The following is an 11670-nucleotide window of genomic DNA, read 5'->3' as shown; positions in this document are numbered from 1 at the left end:
AAAAAAAATCTGAATTTTATAGTATGTGTACAGTGCAACACCAAAGAGCTTTTTTACATTTTAGAGAAGCCAAGTTGCAATACTGAACAGGACCACATGGAGATGACAAAAAAACCTAAACCAACCGCCTGCTGACTGCATATATCTACTACAGTACACGGATCAATTCCGTATAACTAAACACAGCAACATAATCATGACAAATCAAAACATTATCGTGAAAGTGTGCAGAAACAACATTAATGTACGGAAATGTCTGTGCCTGTGCATAAATACTATGTGTGATCAGTGCTTCAAGAGCACTCACACGTATTATTATAACAGTCTCACGCTTGCTTACTGTACTGTAAAACTCCTGTACGCCACTGCAATCGTCTTTACCTTGATTGCAGTCTTCATCCATCAAAACTTTACTAGCGAAACTGGTTATCCAGTCCAGAAACCGTAGTTTGCGTCTCATCTGGCCATACAGCGGTGGGATGTGTTGACAATCCGTTCAGTCTATACTTCACACACAGCGCGTGTGACGAGTGAGGGCTCGCACTCTTGAGGAACAATCACAGAATATGACAGAGCTCGTGTTTAAAAGCGAAACACACTGGAATGAATTATTCACTGAAAACGGAACGCAAGTCTCTGTTCTCTCTGCAATCTCTGATGTAATCAGCCTGGTATCCTTTATATCAGTGCTGTTTTGGACGGATTGTTTGAATGCATTCACTTACTGGATCATTGGACTGAAAACGTTTCCGGAGTTTAGCGGCTTAAAATGATCTAATCGCAAGCAGAATAGCAAAATGGGGTTAAAGGGTTATAATAGAAATTGTGTTTCAGTAACTTTGCGTTAATTGCATTAAATTATTTTAACACGTTAAGGATTGTAAAATTAATTGCATGCGTTAACGTGTTAACGATGACAGCCCAAATATATATATATATATATTTGTGATATCTTAAACCGTAAGAAATATCTATTAAAAGCTTTACTGGGTTTTGATATGCAGTAGGTGCATCTCTGGAGTAGCGTTTATAAAAGAAGTGGTCCTCAAAAGTAGGGGGCTTGAGAGACTGCCTTTGTTCTCAAATTGTGTTCACTTCCTCTGATGTGCTGATTATACATGCCAGAATCAATTAACTTTGCGTGTCTCCTTAGTAGTGTATATGATGTCAAGTGAAAACTGCACTTAAGTAAACACGTTCTCACATTTCATTAGCATGCTATATTTTTTATGGGTGAAGTGCAAGGTTTTAAGTGAATAATGACTGATTTCTGGTCACATGCCATTTTTTATTATCCATCCTTATTATTATATATATTTTTTTCATGTACAGTTTAACAAAACTATCAGTTTTATAAATGTATACAATATAGGCTACAGAGGCAAAATAAGAGTGATAGAAGGGGTGACAATTCAATAGGTTTATATAATTTTTTTTTCAATTAGGATGTTTTCAAGTGGCAGAGAAGTATCCATTTCCCGTCATCTTAGTAGTAATACGTCTGGAGGCCAGAGATCACAGCCCAATTAGGGACAGCCGTTTAATCAATATGCTGCTTATTCGTAGAGCAGAAAGTAAATAGGTACTCTCAAGAGAGCTGCAACTCAAACTGCTCTGCTGTCAAAGAGGTGGAAAGTAGCAGAGCTATTCACTGAGATTCATTCAAGCTTTGCAGCCACCTAGGACTACACCAGCTATCACCTTTTACCTTGTGAGCTACATTAAATGGCATCTTGATAAATGGCTTCTTGTTCACATAAAGGATTGTTATGTAAGGCCATGTAGCATCTGGTTTTCCAATACACTGTCTGGAGTGTAAAGAGCGCAAATGTCTGAACGTTATTGGAGGAAAAAGTCTAATGTCTGTTGTTACATATCTTAATCAATGAGACTTTTTTTGCACAACAGTGTGATAGTAGAAGTTGTATTTGACCCTTCACTTTGATAAGTCCAAGGCCGGACAACTCATTAGGCGACATAAGCAACCACCAACCCACTCCCTTTGGAAGCACCAGTTTACCAAACAACTTTTGTGTGGTCCTGGCAATTCGATAACATATTAGCAGTCTCCCCAGATCCAACCAAGAGCAACGATACACTGAGGGACAGAGATTTTGTAGTTCATGAATGCCACTGCTGACTTTCAGCACAAAAAAAAATTAGCATCAAAAAATGCAATTTTTGCAAGTTAGCTACAGTGATCAAATTTCTAGTATATAATGTTGCTTATATGCAGAGCTTAGCCAAAGAATTGCAATAGCTGCTCCAGGATAACACTGCTCATAACTGCTAGTGTAAGATGAGATTCTACAAATATGGTAAATAAAAATAAAATATGGACTCAAGATTTTAATTTGTTCATTAACATTTTAAAAACAAATCCATCTGTAAAAATATAAGTTAAAAAATGTAATTAATATCCACATTTCAACATGCAATCAATCAAATCAAAACTAGCCTAAACTGAAATAACTCAGGTTCAAGTGTTTCAAATATTTAAAAATGTTATTTTAAACATTATTCAAATAGATTGCAATGCTGATGGAAGAACAAAATCACAGGTGCATGTTTCCCCTTTTGTCATAAAAATAACGAATACGACTTGTATGCCATGTGATTAGGGCCTTTCGCACCGCAGGAACCTTTTCATAGTACCAGAACTAATTGTGGAACTACCCACTTTTCGGCTTGTTCGCACCGCCGGAACTGGGAGCGATTTTAGTACCGGACTGCCTTTTTCGAGAACCAAATTAGCTCCTACTCCGGAGCAGGTTCTAACCAGCACAACTGGTACTAATTGTGACGCAAGTAGACATTGATTGGCCAAATGTGTATGAAACCGCCCTCACCCGCCATGATTTAAAACGCCGTGTAAACATACTGTAAGCATGTCAACTTATTTTGCAAGTATGGAGAACAGCGATAGATGGACGGACACTGAAGTGCAGGCACTTGTAGCAAATGTAGCACTGCCAGTTGTCGTTGGAGATTCTTAGTCCTCTTTTCCTTTCTTTCAATCGCTTTACGTATACGTCGACTTTCCATGTCCATTATTGTGAAACTCGCGAGACACAACAAAAACACAGCTCCGATCACAGCGTCCTCCATCCTCCTGTTGTTAACGTTGTTCTTTGTTTCTGTTGTTGAACGCCGCGCACAAATGACGTCGCTGTTGACCGGCTTACGTCACTTCTTAGTACACACTCTCGGTGCGAATGCAAACCCTTTAAATGGTACTGGGAAATAGTTCGCACAAAATCGTCCCAGTACTTTAGTACCGTATGTTTAGTTCTGGAACTAAAGCAGTGCGAAAGGGCCTATAATCACAGTACAGAAGGAGACCAAAACAGAGATATACAGGGAAGCAGGGTTCTTTATTGAATGAAGGTGCTGAGGGACGAGATGGAGAGCAAACGGGTTAAAGGGAAATAGTTCCAGGAACTGAAGGGATCTGGCTCACGTGGTGAATGTTTCTTGGGTCCTTCCAGGATCGGACTGAAGATGACTTTCGATGGCGACAGGTGGGCACAGGTTGGCGTCCGGGTTCGTGAGACAGGTAAGGAGTAGCATAATGAACTCAAGATCAGACAAAGTGCAACTGCAGTGACCGAGTATTTGAGCTAGTGTTGATGAGGTGGTGACAGGTGCGGCTGATTAGTACTCCGGTGATTGGGAACGGTTGTGTGAGGTGATTGGGCCTGACGAAGCTGGACTATCCCTGACAGTGATCATCCATCTATATAACAATAATAATTATACTGTATATATGTTTTAACGTCACAGCCTTGACATCATTGAATTTCTGTCAGAGTTGTGTGACAGTGAATCACTGTTTGTGGATACCACTGAAATGAGTACTGTAAACCTAATTGTTGCCAAATTATCCATGACATTTCCTATGAAACAATAATTTTTTTGTGAACTCTAAAAATGGATGAATCCAAAATTAATGTTTGATGGCAAACATGTTGAATATATGAAACATGTGTCAGGGGTGCTGCAAAGGATCCACGTGCAAAGGCAGTCCGTTAGAATCAGTCTCTTTATTGAAGACACAAAACAAGGCAGTCTGTCGTACGATAACACAGAACTGGATGAAACACAATGAAACACAAAACGACCGGGGATGGTCTGGTTCCGAGGACTCCCGTCTTGGAGAGAGCTTGTATGGGCTGGGCTCACTGGAAGCAGCCACCGGGCACCGAGAACACTAAGACGAGCACAGCACACTAAGCAAGACAAGACATGGTCAGAACTCTGATAGTATCGACAGGAACGGCCAAACAATACCGTATGCATGTCACACAATAGTCCGACAGAGAACAGTGAGCCCAACCACTAGAAATAGAGTGACTAATAGATCAGAGTGGAAACAGGTGTCCCCGCAAAGCAGCACACACGCTGATTGTGATGACAAACAGGTGGAGATGAGAGCTAGAATGAGAATGGGTGTGCCTGAGTGTGTGTGTGGACATGATAGAGTATGTATGTATGTGTGTGTGTGTGTATGTGTGTGTGAGAGAGAAACAGAGAAGCAAACCCAGCTCATGACAGTACCCCTCCCTCAACGAGCGCCCCCAGGCGCTCCCGAGGAAGAAGCCTGTCGAGAACGATCAGCGAGCGATCCAGGACGTCCCGGGCCGGAATCCAACACCTCTCATCAGGACCGTACCCCTGCCAATCCACCAAAAACTGGTGACCGCGCCCTCGAGGACGAACATCAAGAAGCTTACGGACTCTATAAACAGAAGCCTCCTCGCCAATAGGTGGAGGAGGAAGGGGGGGATGGGTGGGAGCGCGAATAACAGGTTTGACGCAGGATACGTGAAAGACCGGGTGAACACGGCGCAACTGATGGGACAATTTGAGTCTGATCGCCAACGGACTGAGAACCTTAACAATGGTAAAGGGCCCAATAAAGCGGGGCCGCAGTTTGCGAGAACCCTCTTGAATAGGCAAATTACGGGTGGAGAGCCACACCTTCTGACCACAAACATATCTTGGAGCCCTAACCCGGTGACGATTGGCGGCTCGACGTGTACGTGCCCTGGTACGACACAAAGCTGATCTCACCTTCCTCCAGGTACGTTTACATCTCTGAATAAATGCCTCTACAGAGGGAACAGAGGACTGGGCCTCGAGGGATGTAAATAGTGGGGGTTGATAACCGAGACAACACTCGAACGGAGATAACCCTGAGGCGGACGAGAGGCAGAGAATTATGGACATACTCCGCCCAGGACAGTTGGTCGCACCACGACGCGGGGGTCCGCGAGGTCAAGCTACGCAACATGCGACCGAGAATCTGATTGGTCCTCTCGGCTTGTCCATTGTTCTGTGGATGGAATCCTGATGACAGACTGGGGGATGCCCCTATCTGACGACAGAATTCCCTCCAGAACTGAGAGATGAACTGCGGCCCTCTATCAGACACAATGTCCGAAGGAAGACCATGGATCTTGAAAACGTGATCTAACCTAACCTGAGCGGTATCACGGGCGGACAGTAATCCTGGGAGAGGGATAAAATGAGCGGCCTTAGAAAACCGGTCCACAACGGTAAGGATGACCGTATTACCGGCCGATAACGGAAGACCGGTCACAAAATCCAATGCAATGTGAGACCACGGACATGATGGAATGGGGAGGGGCCTAAGAAGACATGCTGGTGGAGTGTTACTAGACTTAGGCTGGGCACAGACATGACAAGAAGCAACAAAGCACCGAACATCGTGTTCTCTAGTGGGCCACCAAAACCGTTGACGAATCGCGGCCAATGTACCCCTAACTCCCGGGTGTGCCACCAATTTGGACGAGTGACCCCAGCGAAGAACTGCGGAACGAACGGCCTCCGGAACGAATAACGTTCCTTCAGGAGTGCGAGGTGGCCTCGTGACATGAACAAGGGCTCTCCTCACTGCCTGTTCCACTCCCCAGACGGCTGCCCCGACCACACAACGCTGAGGTAAAATGCTCTCGTTGGTCGAGGGACCCCCTGACGAGCCGAACTGACGTGAGAGAGCATCCGGCTTGATATTCTTAGAACCGGGTCTAAACGAGATCGAAAAATCAAAGCGGCCAAAAAAAAGTGCCCACCGTGCCTGACGTGCATTAAGTCTCTTAGCGGCGCGGATGTACTCCAGATTCCGGTGATCCGTCCAGACTATAAATGGCACACTGGCTCCCTCAAGCCAGTGTCGCCATTCACCTAGCGCCAGACGGATCGCCAAAAGTTCTCGGTTACCGACGTCGTAGTTGCGCTCAGCGGGCGAAAGGCGATGCGAATAGAAAGCGCACGGATGAAGCTTCTCGTCAAGGGAAGAGCATTGCGACAATATAGCTCCTACTCCGACGTCGGAGGCATCAACCTCAACAATAAATTGTCTCTCGGGATCAGGGGTAATAAGGATGGGCGCGGAGGTGAATAAACCCTTGACTTAAACGCCGTTTTCCACTCGTCTCCCTCCTTAATACGTACCAAGCGGTAAGCATTGCGTAAGTCTAGCTTCGTGAAAATCCTTACGCCCTGTAAGATCTCGAAGGCCGACGACATAAGAGGCAAGGGATAGCGATTCTTGACTGTTATGCCGTTCAGCCCCCGATAATCGATACAGGGACGCAAGGACCCATCCTTCTTTTTTACAAAGAAGAACCCTGCACCGGCAGGTGAGGAGGACGGAACGATAATTACCGCGGCGAGAGACTCCGCGAGGTATTTCTCCAGAGCCTCTCGCTCGGGCGCCGAGAGCGAGTATAAACGACCGCGGGGTGGCATGGTGCCTGGAAGGAGCTCTATGCTGCAGTCATAGGGGCGATGAGGCGGCAAGGAGGTAGCCCGGGAATGGCTGAAGACCGCCCGCAGATCGTGGTACTCCCCCGGAACTCCCGACAATTCACCAGGCTCCTCCTGAAACACAGACACAGAGGAAACAGTAGGGACAGCAGACACCAAACAGTTGACATGCCACGATAAATTCCATGAGTGAATAGAACCCTTAACCCAGTCAATCTGAGGGTTGTGCCGAGTAAGCCATGGATGCCCAAGAACGATGAGGGTCAACGGGGACTGGAAAACAAAAAAAGAAATAGTCTCTCTGTGATTTCCTGAGACGGTAAGGCTCACCGGGCTGGTGATACGGTCGTACGATGACACAGAACTGGATGAAACACAATGAAACACAAAACGACCGGGGATGGTCTGGTTCCGAGGACTCCCGTCTTGGAGAGAGCTCGTATGGGCTGGGCTCACTGGAAGCAGCCACCGGCACCGAGAACACTAAGATGAGCACAGCACACTAAGCAAGACAAGACATGGTGAGAACTCTGATAGTATCGACATGAATGGCCAAACAATACCGTATGCATGTCACACAATAATCCGACAGAGAACAGTGAGCCCAACCACTAGAAATAGAGTGACTAATAGATCAGAGTGGAAACAGGTGTCCCTGCAAAGCAGCACACACGCTGATTGTGATGACAACAGGTGGAGATGAGAGCTAGAATGAGCATGGGTGTGCCTGAGTGTGTGTGTGTGCATGATAGAGTATGTATGTGTATGTGTGTGTGAGAGAGAAACAGAGAAGCAAACCCAGCTCATGACAACATGTAGCCAATAGAATGTTGATTCAATAAATAATAAGCTGTTTCCCCACAAAAGTGGCTTATTCAGCATATTCAAGTCTCTCCTTCATTGACATCCTTTCATAAAAAAGGCCTCTGGTCTCCTTCACTGAAATGTTTACCTTTGAGGCTTGCCTAAAAGCTGCTTTGAGTGTGTCATGGCATTGACTCAATAGGAGTGTTGTCTGAAGCATGTGTGAAAACGTACATCACAGAATATCCAGCTTCTTTGTCTTCAGGAAGCCATTTGTGTGATTTATTTTGTTATTGTATGTCTCATTCTGTTTTAGTCAGGATTTTGTCGAGACAGCGCATGGATTATGGTTGCAGTATGAGGCGAGAGCTGACAAGTGTTCCCATTCCCTTTCTCTCTCAGGCTGCATGCAAACAGATTCCTAGTTGTTAACAGTGACATGAAACATATATTCAGCATATTTTCTAGGCTGTGTAACATTTGTCTAGTTAATTTACTGACTGCATTTAACTCTGGGGTGTCACAAAAAATGAATCTAGCTCTGGGGAGCTAGATATGGAGCATTACTCCACTGGGGATCTGGCCCTCTGTGCCACCAAGCAGATTGCTGGCGATTATCAGCCATCCTATAAGCCAGGGGTCTCCAACCATGCTCCTGGAGAGCTACTGTCCTGCAGATTTCGGCTCCACGATCGATCGTCATTTAAATCAACGATCAATTAATCGATTAATCGTTAACCTTAAATGCTGCAAAATGTGTCTATTGCAGCGGCATGACACGATGTGCAAAAGTCACTCAAAAAAAAAAAAAAAACCTTTCTCACCCGATTTAAAGGGGTTTTAGTCTTAATAACGTGCTAGTATCAGGATTGTAAAATGATGTAATGAATCAGTCCACTGAAGGCGAGCGTAGTGAGAACCCAAGTGCAGTTTTATTTACAGTGTGATCCAAACAACAATCCAAACAAGATACACAGACTTGCCGAGAACAGACTTGACTAGACTCACCGACAGCGGGTTACAACATCAATACACGACCAGAGACAACGTCAACATGATGGCTACTTATAACAAACAAGAGGGTCACATGACAAGAACAAACCAATGGGAAACAAGACACATGACTAGGACAACCAATCAGAACATGACACAAACACAAGGCAGTGATACATGAGGGCAAGGGAAGCATGACACAAACAGCATGAAACAATTACAAAATAAAAGAACGTGAAAACATGAACATGAAACAAAACCCAAACTCCAAACCCCACATTACAAATGATTACACTGTGATTTATAATTCCAGACTCCATCACAAATCAGTTTTTTTTCTGGTTTGATATTATTCAAAATATTGAATAAAGTATTCATGATTTTTCAAAATTTCTATGGTGCCTTCTGCTTGGTGGAATTCGTATGGTTTTCTTTCTTCTGCCAAAGAAAAAAGAAGACATTGTGAAGAATATTTCAGAATATTGTCCATAATAAGAAAGTTAAGGACACTTCCAGGTCATTTAAGCTCCATAATGGTTGCATGGAATTCATCCATATAACCTGACTGGTTTATTCAAAGTCTTCTAATGCAACACAAACACTCAATCACTTCAGAAGATTGGAATAAATTGAATAATCCTTTATGCCCTTTTTGGTGCTTTAAAGTTCTGGACCCTGTTGATTTACATTAAATGGACCAAAAACAGCCAAAGCCTTCTCCAAAATATCTTTCTTTTTGTTTTCCCTCCTCTGCAGAAAAAAGCAAGTCATATGTGTTTGGAACAGAATGGGGCTGAGTAAATGATGACAGAATTTTCATTTTTGAGTGGCTATTCCTTTAATGTATATTTTAATAGTAGTAATACACTAGCTGTGTATTTATTTTTTTATTTCTTGAAGTGAGACTGGGTGTTACCTAGGGTGCCAAACTAGCAGTAATGCTAAACTATGTAAACAAGCTAAGACTCTGCTCTAACCTCCCTTTCCTAGTCCACCAAAAACATGTAGCACAAGTGTGGTCATATTACCGCACATGCAAGCCAAAGGCGTCTCCTGAAAAAATAACATGTCAGGGGCATATCCTTACCCTCTAACCAAACAAACTCTTCCAGCGTTTTCATATGTGCCGAGACAAATTAACACACTGAATAATTTAACACACTGATTGTGAACACATCCAAGCTTTCCACCAGCCCACCAACTGGGATATGTGCAGTGAGGGAAGACAAAATATTTAGGTATCAGAGTCTTGGAAATAATGACAAATGTCTTGGCCATAGATATGTAACTGAGGTGTACATTATGGTAATTAATGGACTTTTTCCACAATTTCATCATCCTTGGTACGAAAAAAAGTTGTTTCTGAATATTTCCTTATCTTATTCCTTAAATAAGTTGTATTTATATCCAACACTTAAGTAGTTCAATACAAGCTACATTAAGGCACATCAACACAAAGATGTGTTTCCTTTATCTATTCCAGATTTGCAGTAGTTTTACAAGATTGTCAACTATGTCAAACGTGTTAACTAGATGCGCCCCAGAGACACATCCCCTGTGAAGACCTCGTCACCTCAACGACCATGGGCACAAGACCACAGGAACCAGACAAGTCCTCTACACAATCTGACCTGTGTTGCAGCCTGGAATTAAACCCCGCCATGATTTTTTCGTCTGGCCAGAGGCACTGTTTACTGATTAACCACCATAGTACGATGCATTGTTGTGGTAACTACCTAGCCAGTCACGACTGTTTCCCGAAAACACCCCAGTATTGAATAAAGTGCTAAACAAATAAAGGTAACTTGACAAGATTGTGCCCACTCTAAGTTCCTACCGACTCTCTCATTGAAAATTTATTTTGACTTTTTTTCAAGCGACTGCCTATGCTTTATGTCCTTCCCTGCTGTTGGCCGCCCTGTCCCACTTCTTCTGCGATCTGTCTGCATGTGAGTGTCAAAAATGCTGTCATATGTAAAAATAGCTATTTAGGACCTATAGAAATACTATGAAAATCAATGTAAGGCCTATCAGTGTCACGGTCGGTGGTAGTGTGAGGAGCGCGGAACGAGGAGACCAGGGAGTACTAAACAAAGGGATTTATTCTTGTCACATGGAATCACACGTAGCACGAGGAGAAGACATCAACATACAATTCCAGACAAGGGAGAATTGAATGGGCTAGAACTAATTAGGGTAGATAGCGAGGGGCAGACAGGTGATGGGGATAACTAATAACAAGGAACAGGTGATACTAATAATGTGAAAAGGAACTGGAAGGACCAAATAAGGAAAGCAGGAACTCAACGGGAACATACGTGTGACAATCAGTTAGATAATACAGGAGACATAGCTGTTTATTAATCCACAACAGAAGTCATTTTTATGGGTCAGGTGAGGTAGAAATAGTTCTTCCCTGCACACTTTAACTTTTTAGGGGGCATGGATGACAAAAAACAAACTTAGTAAAAGTAAAAAAAATAGTAATTAAAACTTTACAGTAACAAACTTTTTTTTAGGTTTTAGGTAGCACTTTACAATAATGTTCAATTTGGTACATTAGTTAACTAAATCCTTTTACATGAACAACAATACAAAAATACTTCTAAAGCATACATCTTAATTAAGTTAATGTTAATTCCAGCATTTAATACGTTATTACAATCAAAAGTTGTATATGTTAATATTATGTAATGTACCTGAACTAACATAGAACATAATAACTTTTCTATGTCCTTGTCATGAAATGACAGATTTCTGTGAATCATAACTTTGTATGATAGGAATTAATTTGCAAAACCAAAATACACCTTCCCCTTAGGCAAAGTGTCATTCTCTGCAAAGTATTTCCAAACCAAAGATCTTTCATCCTTCCTAATCCTGCTTCCATCCTTTGGCCTAATACCTGATTGCTGTATTCCAGCAATCAATACTTTGAATAATTTTTCAAAGCAGTTCTTTATCAAAGCATGCTAATCAGGAGCACAACTGGGTCCGGCAAACATCTGTGGATAGATTTTTCTCCGCTCAATCAAACATTACAGGGGAAGTGAAAGACGGAAAGGATCAAAAGAAGGGGGG

The sequence above is a fragment of the Sinocyclocheilus grahami genome, unplaced genomic scaffold (genome assembly GCF_001515645.1).
Source record: "Sinocyclocheilus grahami isolate Dianchi unplaced genomic scaffold, SAMN03320097.WGS_v1.1 scaffold489.1, whole genome shotgun sequence".
NCBI lineage: Eukaryota > Metazoa > Chordata > Actinopteri > Cypriniformes > Cyprinidae > Sinocyclocheilus > Sinocyclocheilus grahami.
This window is presented reverse-complemented; position numbering follows the sequence as displayed.